Genomic DNA, 9205 nt, shown 5'->3' on the forward strand with positions numbered 1-9205 from the left:
GCCCCTCGGATGGTGTCCAACACCGGAGTCATCACTGTCAACCTCATACAAACGTCCCGTATCGGGGCGCTCTCCGCCCTACGACTCAGGGCATCGGCTACAACGTTAGCCTTGCCCGGGTGGTACAGGATCTCACAATCGTAATCCTTTACCACGTCCAACCATCTCCTCTGGCGCATATTCAGGTTGGGTTGATCCATCAAGTACTTCAAGCTCTTGTGGTCCGTGTATATGGTACACCGAACCCCATACAGATAGTGACGCCAGATCTTGAGGGCGAACACTACAGCCCCCAACTCCAGATCGTGGGTGGGATAACTCGTCTCGTGAGGCTTCAGCTGCCTCGATGCGTATGCTATCACATGCCCTCTCTACATCAGCACCTCTCCCACCCCCGATATCGATGCGTCACAATACACCACAAAGTCCTCCATCCCCTCCGGAAGGGCTAACACTGGGGCTTCGCACAGTCTCTGGCGAAGTGTCTCGAAGGAGGCCTGCTGCTCTGGTCCCCATGAAAAAGCAACACCCTTCCGGGTCAACCTGGTGAGTGGCACGACGATCTTGGAGAAATCCCTGATAAATCTCCGATAATAGCCAGCCAACCCTAAGAAACTCCTAATCTCGGTGGGGGATCTCGACACCTCCCAACTCATAACCGCCTCAATCTTGGCCGGGTCGACCAATATCCCATTCTGGTTAACGAGGTGCCCTAGGAACTGGACCTCTCGTAACCAGAAATCACACTTGGAGAATTTGGCATAAAGCCTCTCCGATCTCAAAACTCCAAGTAACTCTCTCAAATGCTCCTCATGCTGCTCTCTGGATCTCGAATACACCAGTATATCATCGATGAACACGATCACTGAACGGTCCAACATCGGTCTGCATACTCTGTTCATGAGATCCATGAACGCCGCCGGTGCATTGGTGAGCCCGAAAGGCATCACCACGAACTCGTAATGCCCGTAACGAGTCCTGAACGCTGTCTTCTGGATATCCTCATCTCGTACTCTCATCTGATGATATCCAGACCTCAAGTCGATCTTGGAAAACCAAGACGCTCCATGCAACTGATCGAATAAATTGTCGATCCTCGGTAAGGGGTAACGGTTCTTGACCGTCAGTTTGTTCAGCTCCCGGTAATCAATGTACATCCGGTGTGAACCATCCTTTTTCTTGACAAAAAGGATCGGCGCTCCCCACGGCGAGCTACTCGGCCGTATAAACCTCTTCCCCAGCAGCTCCTGCAGCTGCGAGGATAACTCCTGCATCTCTGGTGGCGCAAGGCGATAGGGCGCCTTGGCGATAGGCGCTGCCCCCGGAACCAAATCAATACGGAACTCTACCTGCCTCTCGGGAGGCACACCCGACAACTCCTCGGGGAAAACATCTGGGAACTCGCGCACTATCGGGACCTCATCGATCGACCTCGGTCTCTCTGCATCTACTCTCGTATCCACCACATAAGCCACAAACCCACTACAGCCCTGCTGTAAACTCTGCCTCGCTCTGGCGGCCGAACAAAATGCTGACCCAGAACGGGAACCCTCGCCGTACACCGTAAGTACTCCCCCACTGGGGTCTCGTATTGTCATCAACTGTCGCTCACAGTCAATCACAGCTCCGAAACGGCTCAACCAATCCATGCCCACTATGACACATACGTCCCCCATAGCAATCGGGACCAGATCTATCGGAAACTCGACACCGAAGATCTCGAGTACACATCCTCGAATCACATCAGTATCATACACCGTTCGCTCGTCAGCTATGGAAACTCGTAGAGGTCGACTCAACGCCTCACGCTGGATACTGATGTGCTGACTAAACGCTAGTGACACAAAAGACCGACTCACACCCGAGTCAAATAACACCAAGGCAGGTACAGAACACACAAGAAATGTACCAGCTACCACATCGGGTGCTGCGCGGACCTCCTCCGTTGTCAACTGGAAGGCTCTCCCGTGAGCCTTTGGTGCCTCAGCCTTCGCCGGCCGACTCTCTGTAGCTCGAACAGCAGCAGGAGCAGATCCCTGAGAAGCTCCCTGAGATGACCCTCGTAACTGTGGACACTCGGCCTTCCGGTGTCCGGTCTGGTTGCAGTGAAAACAGACTGCAAACCCCTTGGGGCAATCCTTGGCCATATGCCCCTCCTTGCCACATTTGTAGCAAGACCCTGCTCTGCACACTCCATCATGACTCTTGCCGCACTTGCCACAAGTGCGGCCCCTCTGGCTCCCTGATCTCGAATCGGCAGGCTTGGCCCGCTTGGCTGCCGGCTGAGACTGTGCCGGTCGCTGATCCCTCCCCTGAGACTCCGCTTCCTCCCTAGCCTGAGTCTCCAGCTCTATCTCCCTCTTCCGGGCATTTTCCTGAAGCTCGGCAAATGTCCGGTACGTCGAGTTCGCCACGAACTCTCGTATATCCCTCCTCAAAATGCTCAGATATCGGCTCATACGTGCCTGCTCGGAGGACACGTGCTCTGGGCAGAACATCGCCCGCTCATGGAACATCCTGGTGATCACTGTAACAGACTCTGTACCCTGCTTGAGGGTCAAAAACTCCTGGGCCAAACGCTCCCTCTCCACCTGGGGAACGTACTCTTCTCGGAACATAGCAGTGAACCTCTCCCAGGTCACTGCAACAAGCTCAGTAGGCGAATAGTGCGCCGTCACAAACTTCCACCAGTCCTTCGCTCCCAAGCGAAGCTGGTTCAACGCGAACCGGACTCTCAAATGCTCTGGAGATGAGCAAGTAAAGAAACACCCCTTAATGTCTGATATCCACCTCATCACTGCAATCGGGTCCTGGGTCCCATCAAACTCCGGTGGTTTTGTGTTGCTGAACTCACGAAACAGCAACGCATCACCACCCTGCGGCCTAGTCGCAGCTATAGCTGCAGTGGCCGCAGCAACCGCAGCCTCAGAAAGAGCAGCGTATCTCTCGTCAAATGTCTCTATCAGTGTGGTCTTGATAGACCCGAACATCTCTGGTATCTCCGCCCTGATGGCCGCAGCCACCTCCTCATGAATGATCCTACGGATCTCCTCATCACTAGTACCGCTGCTCTCTGGTGTGTGGCGTGTCCCAACCATGATGTCTCTGAAATACAACATAACAAATATCAGGGACTCGCTCGAGTATACTCGCACTCGATAACTCCACCCTACTTGCTCCTTAGTACCCAATGGATTCTTACTTAGGGTGCGCACTGCTCCGGTGTCTTCAGTAGTACGGGCCCTATACTACCGTCCACACCGCATCAGCATCCACTCTAAGTCCTCCTCCTTGGATCCCAAGTCCCAAGTACTCTACTCTCTTTAACCATATGCTACTCACTAGCAGCTCTCTCATAAACTCCTCGATGCTATCTAAACACTCTCAAGTATCCCTAGCAGCAAAACTCCTAGACTAAGGCGTCACATATCAGGCCACTCTAGTCCTAATAAGAATACCTAGTCTACTCTAGCATGCATAGCATAACTCATCATATATCATAACATAATATATCTCATAACACTAATTACAAGGGTATTTTGGGAAATCACCGTTCGGGCGCTGGCTGATCGTACACACGACTCTGCTCTGTTTGTCTCAAAACTCTTTTTACTCTTTAAAAAAAAAAGTTTTTAGTCATCAAAATTTCTCTCAAATCCTCAGTTTGAGTTCAGATACGCCCGAAGATGAATCCGAATCCCTCAAACCAAGGCTCTGATACCAACTTGTAACACCCAGATTTTTCAAAACAATTTTTCACATTTTATAAAACACATTTCCATTCATAATCGTTATAAAAACACCATTGTATCACATAGTCAATCATAACATCATATCCCAAGATCATAATAAAAATCTCCCCGTGTGTGTACTGATCAAACCGGCGCCTTCCCGCGATCCTCTCTGGTACCTGAGACACATAACACAACACTGTAAGCATAATTGCTTAGTGAGTTCCCCAAAATACACACACAACACATATTAGCCACTCGAGGCTATAACTCTGATGACCCTCTGGTCAAGGTGTCTCTGTGGGACCCTCCAGTCCCATAACTCTGTGGGCCCTCTAGCCCTAACTCTGTGGGCCCTCTGGCCCTAACTCTGTGGACCTTCCGGTCCTAACTCTGAAAACTCTGTAACATACATAGCATATAACACATAGAAATCACATCATGCAAAAGCATACATCATACTCTGTCTCATAGCTCTAATTACCACTCTAGGTAAAGTATAGTGAGAAGACTCACCTCGGGTAACTCGGTAAAGCTTGAACTCTGTAAAATCAGGTCTAGCCTCCGCCTAATCATGTAAAATAAATACTCTCAATCAATACATCTCTCAAGGCTAGACTATTCCTCCTCTTAGTACTCTCAGAAGGGTAAAAGACCATTTTACCCCTCTCATAACTCAAAGGCCCCACTATAGACCAAACCCTAAAAGTCAACCAAAAGTCAACCCTCCGGGTTACGCTGCGCGTACCAGATGTTTACGCTGGGCGTACCCGGCAGTCTCAGAATCGGGGAACGCCTCCCCGTACGCCGCGCGTACTGGGATTACGCCCGGCGTAAATCCCAGTTTCAGTCCCTTAGCTCTTGAGGTCTTAAACAGTTAAGACTCACGTCCAACTTTTAGATCTAACCATTTTTAAGCCTCTTAATCCATAAAGTCGATGACTTTAAGCCTTTGCATGGCTGAACAAGTCACTAACACCCAAAATATACCATTTCCTAACACTAGAAAGCCCAATACTCAAGCATGATCTCATATCCACGACCAAGATGGGAACTTTATGGATCTACAACACAAATACCACTGAAATGGGACAGATCTAGGTCCATGGAGCACATTACACTCATAAAGTCTCCACCTTTGGGACTTTTAACCCTAAAATGGTCCATGAAGCAACAAACCAAATGAAAAGGAAAGTTTTGAACTTTATACCTCCAAATGCAGCTCCTTCCTCTGTAGATCTCAGATCCAAACTTGCACTTCAAACTCTAGTCTCCACAAACTCCTCTCCTTCTTCACTAGCACACCAAGGCACTTTTAGCTCCAAAATCACACACACTCACTAAGAACGATGAAAAGTTCTCTCTTAGGGTTTTACTCACTGCTATGGAGGCTGAGAAATAAGCCTTAGCATCCAATATATAGGGCACAAGTCAGAAATTAGGGTTTGCACCTGGACACATTACGCCCAGCGTAACCCTGAGTACGCCCAGCGTACTCAGGCGAGTCCGCGTCCAAAATAAGCGCATGAGTACGCGCAGCGTACTCTTGAGTACGCCCAGCGTACTCATTTGCTATCAATTCCTCTTAAGGGCTTAACTTGACACTTTGAATAAAAGAAGGGCTAAATAGTTGTACCTGAATTTCGGGATGTTACAATTGAACGGTTCAATGTAAGTTGTCAACTTGGAAGGTTAATATGCTCTCTCCTGGACCCCTGGTGGTAGACTTACCTTGGTGAAGTATGTACCGGAAGCATGGTGACTTTTTTTTCTCGCTTTTTAAAGCTCATGTAGCTGTGTTAAAAACCCTTGAGAATCTACAATATGTTTTATTATGGGGCGCTGGGGTTGATGATAGAAAATTTATGTGGATGGTTTACGATAAAGTGGTTGGTCTCAATCGAGGTAGCCTGGGTGTTGGATGCTTAACTGTAGGTGTCGGTTCTTCTTGGATGAAGGGGCGATATGGGTCAAGTTAATTAAAGAAATTAATTGAAGCCATGGTGGGTTTGGAGTATCGCATCCCCCGTTGCTACTTCTGTACTTGGGCCCGTATCATTGGTATGATCAATGACTTGCATGATTGAAAAGTTATTTTTTATTCTATTTTGAAATTTAAGCTTGGCATCGGAAACCGTATCCGTTTCTAGTTGGATGAGTGGCTGTGAGATCAACAACTTTAATTTAGATATTGGCGACACTATATTCTTAATTTTTTTTTTATTAAAGACAAAATTATATTTTATTGTTCAAAATATTTAAGTTATTACCTCAAGTGCTATCATTTTGTTAGGATTATCTTGTTTGTTAGTTAAAAAAACACAAGTTGTCAACTACATGAAAACTAATGATTTATACAAATTACATGAACTAATTTGATCAAAAATAATAAATACCACAATCTCAAAAGCAAAATAATAAATAACTTTATTTAGTGCTTTCTTATGAAATGTTAACAAATCATTAACGATTTCATGGAATAACGGAAGGTCGTAAACTGTAGTTTGGACTTTGGATTCTGGAGTACCAAGCTGGTACCCCATGAAACTCAAGACAATTGGGTTAACTACAGCTATTTAACTTGAGCCCATCCAAAAAGCTGGTGAGATCCGTTGAGAACTCATTATTTTCCGAGAACTAAAGGTGGAACGTCGGATCAAAATTAACTCCTTAAGGGCATGATCGTCTTCTTATCAATCTCATGTAACTTTTTGTATTATTAGAGGTATTAATAAAAAACTCTCAAATTAACATTATAAATCAAAATTTTGGAATTTTTTATAAAAATAACAATTTTCGTTTTTTTTAAATTGCAAATTTTTTTAATTTTTTCAGAAAACATAATTTTTTTAAAAAAGTTGAAAAAACATTTTTTTTTTCAAAAATTGCATTTTAAAAAAAAAAAACAATAAATTTGACAAACTTAGTAAATTAAAAAATAAAAAAAACAAAAAAAAAACTGGAATATTAAAAAAAAAAACTATAACTTTTTTAACCAAAAAAAATCAACCTTTTAGGAGCATATATGCATATTTTTTCAAGTGAATGTATACATATTTCTTATACTATAATATTCGTAAGTATATCATACAAAAAATACATTTTTATTTACTAATCTATAAACACAATAGAATAAATATCTTATTCGATACAAAATAAAATATAAAAAACAAAAAATGCTACAAATTTCAAAGCGTTTCATGTCTTCGTGTCAATATTTCCATATTTTTTTCAATTTATCATTTTTCATCTCTTCAATATTCATCACAATTTCTTCCCAATCTACAAGAAAATTAAAAAGAAATTGATTGATGCAAAAACACTCACAAAAATACATATGTGATTTACATGTGAATCATATGTAATTCATATGTGATTTACATGTGAATCACATGTAATTCATATGTGAATTACATGTGATTTACATGTGAATCACATGTAATTCATATGTGATTTACATGTGAATCACATGTAATTCATATATGAATTACATGTGATTCATATGTGAATAACATGTGATTTACATGTGATTCATATGTGAATTACATGTGAATCACATGTAATTCACATGTGAATTATATGTGATTTACATGTGTATCACATGTGATTCATATGTGATTTACATGTGAATCGCATGTAATTCATATGTGCATTACATATGAATCACATGTAATTCATATGTGAATCACAAGTGAATTACAATATGAAATATATGAAGCTATTCTATGTTGCACGGTTGCAAATATGGGTGATCGTATTTGAAATGTTTCATCTAATAGATTTTATATTTTTTAAAGCCAATTCTAACCATGGTTTCATTACTCCATCATAGTGTACAATTGTTGCCTCATCGATACTTCCTGCTTGGTTCTAGAATGATACCCGAATCCATGAACATGCCTTTTTCGCTCCAATCCATTGTCTGGATGTAAAATGTCAGCCAACCTAATAATTTAATAGATGTTGAGTTGTTCATTGATTTCAACGACTTTGCGAGAAACAAGAGAGTTAATATCACTAGTATATAATTTAGTTACCTTACCCCTCCGTCATCATCATCATCATCATCATCATGACACATATAGATAATATTGATCCACCTTTAAACATGCTCATCTGGTAATTGGTACCTGCCATGACAGGAAAGCAAATGAACAGAAAAAAAATCTCAACATGTGACGACCCGGAACTTCTATCTTGTACACTTAGTCAATTCAATCAATGTTAAATTTTTTTTGTTGACTTCTTGTGTTGTTTAAGGATTCATTTAAGTGTTCTAAGCTTGAGTATGACTAATATTGAGTTTAGGAATGAGTCGGCAAGTCGTATAGTGTCAAAACCGGGCCATACACACCCTTAAGGGGAGTGTACGGCCGTACACATGGGTGTGCGGCCGCACACTCACCTCTTGGCCGCACACTCTCTTTTAGGCAGCATACTCACCCCTATATAAAGGGTAGACCCCTTTCCTTTCATTCCTTTAACACCTTGGCAGCACACAACACCATTTCTCTCAAGCTTCTTCAACCACAAACCCTCCAAAGCTTCAAGAACGTGAGTAATTCATCCTCTAACTTGATATCCATGAAAGACCACTCTATCTAAGCCTTAAGTGTGCAATATTCGTCATGTTCTTCGTGTTTGGAAGTGAGTGCGGCCGCACACCCCCATAAGGTGGCAGCACACTCATAAAATACCCTCCAAAGTGAGAGTTTGACTTCCATATTCGAGTTGGACATGACCCTAGCCTTGCTACACCTTAGAATTGGCATTTTGGACATCATCATGTGGGGTGTACGACCGCACACACCCTTGTGCGGTAGCACACTCCTTGTGTGCGGCAGCACACTCTAGTGTGCTGCCACACACTCATCCTAGGGCTGCAAACCCACTTCTAGGACCCTTAACTTGCACTACAATTGAGTATAGACCTAGAAGACTTCATGGATGCATATATGGACCTTGAAACACCTCAAAGACACTTTCTAACATGAGTGTACAGCCACACACCCCTTGGGCCGCACACCCATGGCCGCACACACACTCAAAGTGGCCATACACCTCCCTCATGCAATCCTTTAAGGTCCTAACACTTAGTGCAAGTAGTTCCAAGTCCCTAGAGTGGTGCTCCATCACATCTAGTGGTGAAATACCTTCATTTGACTCCTTTATGTGTCATTACATGTTAATTAGGATCAAATCGTGTTCAAGGCTTCACTTGAACATTCAGATTTCCGTATCGATCCTTCAATCAAACCACTTACCCGAGGTGAGTTCATACCCCTACATTTTCCGTGTTTTTAATGTTTTCAGGGGGGAATACAAGCCAAATTCAAAGTATTTTACTAAGTTTTAAACTTATTAATACATTTCAATGATTTCCACGTTTAATAGCATATTCGGATATTTTATCCCTTTTTGTAATATGTTGAGCATAAGGGAAACTTATATTTTGGAATTCTAACTTCATAGCT

General features: G+C 43.3%; 1 long non-coding RNA gene across 1 annotated transcript; it reads right to left on the reverse strand.

Moving 5' to 3' along the window:
- Positions 1-2949: 2949 nt before the first annotated feature.
- LOC145156726 (uncharacterized) lies at positions 2950-5784 on the reverse strand. The gene is made up of 4 exons (XR_013736883.1): positions 5368-5784; positions 4942-5071; positions 4248-4299; positions 2950-3105 (listed from the first exon to the last, which is right to left on the reverse strand). It is a non-coding gene; the product is annotated as an uncharacterized LOC145156726 (long non-coding RNA).
- Between the last annotated feature and the right edge of the window lie 3421 nt (positions 5785-9205).

The sequence above is a fragment of the Lactuca virosa genome, chromosome 2 (genome assembly GCF_052849685.1).
Source record: "Lactuca virosa cultivar CGN04683 chromosome 2, Lactuca_virosa_CGN04683_v6, whole genome shotgun sequence".
Classification (NCBI taxonomy): domain Eukaryota; kingdom Viridiplantae; phylum Streptophyta; class Magnoliopsida; order Asterales; family Asteraceae; genus Lactuca; species Lactuca virosa.